General features: G+C 39.7%; 1 protein-coding gene across 2 annotated transcripts in view; it reads left to right on the top strand.

The window, feature by feature from the left end:
• Positions 1 to 7,681: 7,681 nt before the first annotated feature.
• The window catches only part of PDS5B (PDS5 cohesin associated factor B), a 199,176-nt gene continuing 198,680 nt past the window's right edge, over positions 7,682 to 8,177 (top strand). Inside the window, exon 1 of one of the 2 annotated variants that reach the window (XM_035003564.1) lies at positions 7,682 to 7,786. The gene's annotated coding sequence lies outside the window, so the exon portion shown is untranslated. The remainder of the gene's footprint in view (positions 7,787 to 8,177) is intronic. The other variant, XM_035003565.1, reaches the window with a different exon arrangement.

The following is an 8,177-nucleotide window of genomic DNA, read 5'->3' as shown; positions in this document are numbered from 1 at the left end:
TTTTCGATGTTAAATAGATAATCATGGTACCAAAGGTGAAAAATTTCTCTTCTACCATTGTTCCCAAGCTACCCAGATCGCCTCCTAGGAGTCCACTGAGTTTCTGTATCCTTATATATACTTTCAGATGGTTTAGAGTTGATAGTTCAGCTGCTATGCATTGGTGTGACGGTATTAGTTGTTAAAATAATGAAGGACTTCCATAAGTCTGTTACATAGCTGGTTCCCTGACCTCTTGAGTACTCTCCTTCCTCCTTGGGCATTCCAGCCCTTTTCTTTCACCCCCCAGACCTTGCCCACCATCCATCAACAAAAGGGTGAATGCCAGGACGCCTGGGTGGATCAGTAGGTTAAGTGTCTGCCTTCAGCTCAGGTCATGATCCCAGGGTCCTGGGATCGAGTCCCGCATTGGGCTCCTTGCTCAGTGGGAAGCCTGCTCCTCCCTCTGCCTCCTGCTTCCCCAGCTTGTGCTCTCTCTCTCTCTGACAAATAAATAAATAAAATATTTAAAAAAAATAAAGGGTGAATGCCTGGCACACCAGGGAACATTCAGCATCCTGCTCAAGCTACAGCCAATATCCATTCTGATTTGTTCTTGCCTGTTCTGTACAGTTGCAAATATTTTAAATATTACCCCTGGAGGTTTCCATACAAGCAAATGCAACTTATATTTTTAAGAAGATAAGGCAAATTATAAAACATTATAAATATGTATTTAATATATACTATATTAATATTATAAAATATATAAAAATTACATTTTTATAAAATGTAAATGTATGGATAAAATATATTCTGGACTGACATACAACAAAGCATTAAAAGTAACTTTCTATAGTGGCATGATTATGATAGGTATTTTTTCCTTTTTTAAAAAAAAATTTATGTATTTATCTGAGAGAGAGAGAGCGTGTGCATATGTACATACAAGAGGAGGGTCAGAGGGAGAGAATCTTCAAGCAGACTCTCAGCTGAGATCAGAGCCTTATGTGGGTCTAGATCCCAGGACCCATGAGATGATGACCTGAGCCAAAACCAAGAGTGGGATGCTCAACCTAGTGAGCCACCCAGGTGCCCCTTTCCCTTTTAATCTTAACTGCATCTCCATATGTCTCTACAGTAAACACAATTTACGTGCCAAAAAAAAAAAAAAAAAGAGAGAGAGAGAGAATATACTTAAGTTGGTTTTATTTCAGCAAACTAAAAAACCAAAACAAAACAAAAACAAAAAAACCCCAAACTTTTTAAAGGAACGTGAATATTTTTCAACAGCTCCATCTGCTGGTTGCTGAATAAAGTTAATTTTCAAATATTACTGTATTTATATTTACTACAGCCTAAAGAAGAAATACAATAGGATGCTTCTCACATATCTTTGAAGAGTGAGTATCAGGAGTCAAGTTAGTTTGCCTGCAATGAAAAGTGGTGGAAACTTGGGTAGCTATAGGGTGGGCTCTTAACCCAGACACAAACATAGACCTGTTTGCCTAGAACAGAAACATGGCATTGAAAAATTGGTTTGGTGTTTTGGCTATCTTACAATGGAATGCGGATTTTGATGATTGTGCAAAATAAAAATACTGATTAGATATTGAATATATATGTATATGAAATATATCATATTGTACGAATTCATCCGCCTCTGCCCAAATATTCAGAGCTGCAGTCTAAACTCTCCTGTGTCATTCTCATTACTTTTCAAGTGAAATTGCTCTATTATTTCCTGAAATTGAATTGATGATAAATGCTTTCCTAAACACAAATCTCTTTAGATGGTAGTGAGAGGTATGATATTTTGTATAAAAATCTCTGTTATCTATCTAAATCTCTGTTAAAAGTAAGACTTATCATTATGCTAAGTAAAATAAGCTAGTCATGAAAAGATGGGTACTATACGATTCCACTTATATGAGGTATTTAAAGTAGTCAAATCCACAGAAACAGAAAATAGAATGGTGGTTATGAAGGACTGGGGCAAAGGAGAAAAGGAGTGTTGTTATTTGATGGGTATAGAGTCTTAGTTTTGAAAAATGAAAAAGTCCTGAAGATCTGTTTCACAACAATGTAAATAATACTTAACATTATTGAGCAGTGCACTTAAAAATGGTTAAGACATACATTTTATGGTATTTTTTTACCACAATAAAAAGGTTTATTATATATATAATATTAATGTTATATATTATATAATACATAATATATACACATATGTAATACATTCAAAATAACATATTGAGGCAAGCATGCACTATACTTAAGATTCCATTTTTCTTATCTTCTCACAGGTCAATCTTTATTTCCATAAATTCATAGCATTTGCTTGTGACTTACATTTTAAAAAAGATATTTCAAACATGTTTTTGAGATAGAGTGAATCCCATTGAAATTACTTTCTAAATTAATTGGAAGATGTCAAGATTCACTAAAAATTTCCCCCATTTATGTATTCCTGGACAAGTCATTTAGCTATTTGGGTCTCAGCTTCTTTATGTAAAATGAATTGAAAGAGGTGATCATTTCTATGCTTTGTGAACCCTAAAATTCTCAAAATGTTTTCATGACAATCTTTCTGATGCCCTTCCCTAACCAGCTCTAAAGCAATTATATCTGTAAACACACTGGTAATAAACTTTAAAAAGGTACCATCAAGTAATTAAAGGTTTATTAGGTGCATTTTATACAAGAAATTACACCTAGTTTGAGCCTATAAAAAAAGAAGTCTCCCCTCTACAATGGGTAGAAGTGACATGAGCTTATAAAGAACATACTTGTTAAATATACATAGATATGTATAATTAATATAGTATCCACACCTTATTTGGAGAGATGATTGAGATCTTGGACAAGAACAGGGAATGTTTTATTTTTACCCTTATTAAAAAAAAGTGAGGTGAAAATTTTCTACAGTTGTAAACAGCATAGGCAGTAGACTATGGAGAGAAAAAGAAAATTAAGAGGAAGGCTAAACCTACAGGCAAAAAAGTCATGGGACAAAGCAGCGTGGGTGTGGAAAGTGGGAAAGAAGCAAAGAGTAATAATAAACAAAAGTGGCTAAGTAAAGGAATCAGGTTGAAGTAGGGGTGGGCCCTTATATAGCTTCAGACTTACCTAATTGACACAAGTAGGAGCTGCCTTGGGTGAAAGACAATTCATTAAAATCAAAATATAAATAAGAGATTTGGGAGAAAGTCCTAATTTTTATTCCATTCAGTCATCTGGCCAGATTATTCTATTACTCATTATGTCTAACAATGTGTAAAGAAATTTATTCTAAACAAAAATATGTTTAAAGAAGCTCATGTATTACTATAGGTATGCTTCTGGTATCAGGTTTAACTGCTTGCTGGATTATGGTTAGTTCTAATGGCTAATCATAATATTTCTTAAATTAATTCTCATTTGCTTTCTTACAGAGCTAAACCAATGATATATTTGATATAAATATGAAATTTAGAGTAAGTCATTATTCTACATTAAAAACATGAACATAAAATAACCGTATACATATATACTATATATTGAAATATATATGGTATTAGCATAATTCATAACAAGTTTCAACAGCTGCAAAGAATATATAGTGAAAAAATGTTTGCTATTTATTACAAGTTGTTAAAAAGTGGCATTTTCGATTCCAGGGTCTATTGGCTGTGCTGTCAACAATGGGAAGTCACTTGCTGCATGTGCTTACAGAGCACTTGAAATATCACTAGCAGGAATTGAGATGTGCTTTAAATATACAATGTGAACAAAAGAATGTAAAATATCTCATAAAATATTTTATATTGATTGCATGTGGAAATGACAATATGTTGGATATACTATGTTACATAAAATACTATTAAAAGTAATATCACTGGTTTCTTTTTACTTTTTAAAATTGGAAGATTTTAAATTGCATACATGGTTCACATCATATTTCAGTTGGACAGCATGGATTTACGTGTAAATAAATGCAATTTCCTCCCACTAATCAAGTGCAGGCCCATGTATCGCACACACTGCTGAGTGCTGACTATGGCTAAGAGTGAATGGTCTTTGCTTTGGCTGTTCTGCCTTAAACATTCAGGAATACTCAGTCAGCAGCTCAGACCTCAATCACAGTGGTGACCTATGCTATTCAACTCCCAGGAAACCAAGGCGACTCTGCCAAGTGTGTATATTTACCCAAACAATATTTGATAACACCCACACACATTTCTTCAAAGATCCCAGAGAGTTTTTCAGAAAAAAAGAATTTTAGTATAATGTCTGCATAGGAGATCAGGAATACCATTAGTTATTAGGTAGGTAAAAAAGATGGTCTAGAATTCTTTAAGGAACAAAATGTGCTTAGCAACCTGTAAGACAATTGACCTCTAGGACCATGTTCAAAAGAAAGCATTTTCTTTTCTTTAAGAAGAAAGAAAGTGAGAAGGGAACTGCCTTGGCTTATGTTTGCGAGCTCTGGTATTACGTAGTAGGCAAAGGTCACCTTCCCCTAATCTTCCTTTGTGGCATCCTTCCCCTTCTAGCTCTTCTCCCTGTTTGGAAATCCCAGCACCTTTCTCAGCTCTGTTTTTCTTATCTGTCTCTCTCCATAGGAAGGAAAATAATCTGTTATTGTAAGACAATAGAAGGGTGGGCTCAGAGGCACATGCAGTTTGCAGAAATTTCCCAGGTGATTTTGGGATTGTTCCACTCCACTCCAGTTGAGAACCACTGCCCTGAGACCAGACAAATGTGGCATTCTTCCAGCAATATTTGCATTTTAAAGAAGGTCACAGAAGGGGCACCTGGCTGGCTTAGTCAGTAGAGCATGCCACTCATGATCTCAGGGTCTTGAGTTCAAGCCCCACATTGGGCATATAGTTTACTTTTAAAAAATTAAATAAATAAGTAAAAATAAATAAAAGGAATGGGCAAAAATAGAACAATATTTAAGTGGTGCCTGGCTGGCTTATTTGGTAGAACATGTGACTCTCGATCTTGGGGTTGTGATTTTGAGCCCCACATTGGGGGTAGAATTTACTTTAAAGAGACAAAGATAAAGAGGGTCACAGGATGGGCACAGTGCTTAATACAGCGAATTAATCATGGAGGAGGAATTCTAGACACCAGGAACTGAGTTTTGGATGAAGGTGAAGGAGAAGAGCCTTTATGCTATTTTTCCATGATGGCTGCTTCACGAATAAGGGTCTGACTTCAGAGTTTTGGAGAAGACGGCTTCAGTCCATCACCTGATTGCTTAATGCCTAAACATCACAAAGTTAATTTCTACTTGGCTTAGTCTCTGCTAATAGATACAAATGGGCTAGCAGGTTACCCTTTTCAAGTAACATAACCGCATTTCAACATGTTTTCTGGAGATCCAATGCCTTAACCCAAAGAATTAGTCTAGTGGGAATTTCAGCACTGTTGTAGGCTGGCAGGGGTCATGTTTGCAGCTTGACTGGCCTTTGGGATGTACTTCAAATTACACAGAATAAATAACAGCCTATATCTAGGTAGGGCCTAGTCTCCTTATTTACTAACTAGTTGTCTAGCATGCTGATATCTGATACAAATCTTACTGCTTTTAGAATGAAATGATAAATGTGAAAATAAAATGATATTCTGATCAGACATGGCCTTTCAGAAATTCTCTTCTGTTTTTTTTTTCTTTTGACATACTCACACAGTTTCTTATAGCTCAGCATACTTCCACTGCATTTTGAAAGTGATTCTGACTTGCATTATTTTTGCTCTTCATATATTTCAATAAATATAATTGCCAACACTAAGTACTATATTTCTAGAGGAGTACATTCATACAACATTCTATTTTCTTTTTAATCTGGAAATTATTTTCTTTCAAATAGCATTAACTGAAATTCTAGACCCTCGAGAGACAATTTTTCAGCATACATCTGCTGACATACTTCCTACCACATCCTGCAAGATTCAGATGTCCCCCATATGGGTAGGGTGGATAGTCAAGACTATATGATTTCTGGCTTCAGGTGTAGAATAACAAAGATTTCAGAAACCATGCTCTAGTGTAGTGAAGCTAGTCTAGCAGCGTAACAGTGTAGTAGAGAACTATTCAAAATGTACTGGAGCAATGTAGGTGTTTTTAGGGTTGTTCATATTAACTATGTGCATTAATGATGTCTTCCAACTTCCTAATCCCCTCAACCTCAGCTTTATACCCTTCCAAAAGAAAACAAAAGGTCTAGATAACCCAAATACAAGTAATGTGGTAGGCAGAATAATAGCCCCCAAAGATATCCCTGTCCTATTCCTCGGAACCTGTGAATATATCAGTTTATATGGCAAAGGGGAATTAAGGTTGTAGGTTGTTTTAAGTCACCGACTTTGTAATAATTTGTTACAGCAGCAGTAGAAAACTAGTACAGCTGGTGACTGGATTTGCGGTTCTTTATAATCAAAGATAATTCTCCTAACCAAGTCTGTATAAAATCAGCATTTTTTACATCATTCCCACATAATTCGTCTTTCTCCAAGTAGGCAGCAGTCACAGCTAATTTTTGAATGGTTTATGTTCTTAACGATCTTAAATTATGCCACATCCAATTATATTTCTCCTGATATATTACAACTTGGTTATTTTCTGGACTTTATTAGATCTGTCTTAAGTTCACAGCAAAATTTAGAGGACGGTACAGAGATTTACTACATACAATTTGTCCCCACACTTGGTTATTTTTTAAAGCCTAGAACACAGAAGTTTATTTTTGTTTGAGGGCCAATTTCAGATTCCAGTTTTCTTAAATAATGTTGCTTTAAATGAAGGTTTATATTACTGATTTCTGTAAATCCACTTGCTGTTGTATAAGACATAGTTTCTTTTGTTAGAAACTAATCTTCTTTGAGGCCTTAACGATTTTTCCCTCTCTCTGTCCTAATAGTAATTGCCAGATCAACTCTTAATACACTCCCCCAAAGCGGCAGGAGGGAGGAGCGTCACCACCTGGGGGGTAAAGGGGTTAGAAACCTGACTCCTGGAAGGCGTCTTCGCGGTATTCAGATGATTTCTCCCTCCAATAAGGACAACCGTGATAACAAATGAGTGAAGTGCTTTGTTACACGTTGAATCACTGTGTCCGCCTCCCCACCTCGCGCTGAAACAATTCCTCAGAATGGGAAAGCTGTGGATTAAGTAGAGACCTAGTACACACAGCGTAGAAGAAACTATTTTATGGCATTTTGAGATGACTAGGTAAGAGTTACCAGATGAAGTGCAAGTAGTTAATACCAATTTCATTTACAGGGCACGACATCAGTATTCAATTTCAGTGTCTTAAAAGATACCCAACTTCTGTCTCCAAAGTTAGCGATAGGTGACAATTTATGTGGTTTTCGGCAAAAGTCAAGGAAGCCGCAGAGGCAGAGAAAGCATTGACAGCTGCGAGTCTCGCTGCCACCGCGGCCACGGCGGCGGCGTGCCGGTGTGGCTGTGTGCGCGCGCGATGGGGCGGGGCAGAGTTGGGCGCGCGCGCGGGGACGGGGCGGGGACAGGGCGGGGCGAGCCCAGCGGGCCGGCGGGCGCGCGCCCAGGACCGTCTGGTCGGCAGGGGGCGCTGCGCACCCACGCCGCGCACTGCCTGCCCCCGGGTGCTGTCCGCGGCGGTTCGATTGGAGCAGCCGCCGAAGAGCGCTTGGCGCCATTTTGAAGCGGAGAGGAGGAGGAACGGCCGGGCTGGCTGCGGAAGGGGAGGGGGGGGAGGAGGCGATTGGATGCAGCGGCGGCGGCGGATCCCGGAGAGCAGCGGAGTGAGAGGAGTAGCGAGTCGGACACCCGGAGGTAGGAAACAATTCAGTTAACGGAAAGAAAATGTCTCTCTTCTCTGGTCGCCGTGCTCCATTTTTCAGCGCCCGCCACCGCGGCTGTGTCTGTGGCGGGGCTCAAGCGCCGCCCGCCTGCCAGCCGAGACTCGCCTCCCGGCATTGGGGGCTGCAGCCGCCGGCTGCCCGGTGGCGGCCCGGGCCGAAAGTAGTGGGGCGCGGGCCGGGGGCGTGGGCCGGGCTGCGCGGTGGGGGTGGGGAGGGCCCCGCGGCCGGCGCGCTCCCTCCACGCCGCGGGCTCAGTCGCAGCCTCGGGAAATTAAACTTGCCGCCCTGGCCCCAGCCGGGGCGCCCGCGGCGGCGGCGGGCGGCGGGCGGCGGGCGGCGGGCGGCGACCTTGCGCGCGGGCG

The sequence above is a fragment of the Mirounga leonina genome, unplaced genomic scaffold (genome assembly GCF_011800145.1).
Source record: "Mirounga leonina isolate KUSES-001 unplaced genomic scaffold, KU_Mleo_1.0 Mir_127, whole genome shotgun sequence".
In the NCBI taxonomy this organism is placed as follows: Eukaryota; Metazoa; Chordata; class Mammalia; order Carnivora; family Phocidae; genus Mirounga; species Mirounga leonina.
The sequence above is the reverse complement of the archived record's forward strand: the minus strand, read 5'-3'. Positions and strand labels throughout refer to the sequence as shown.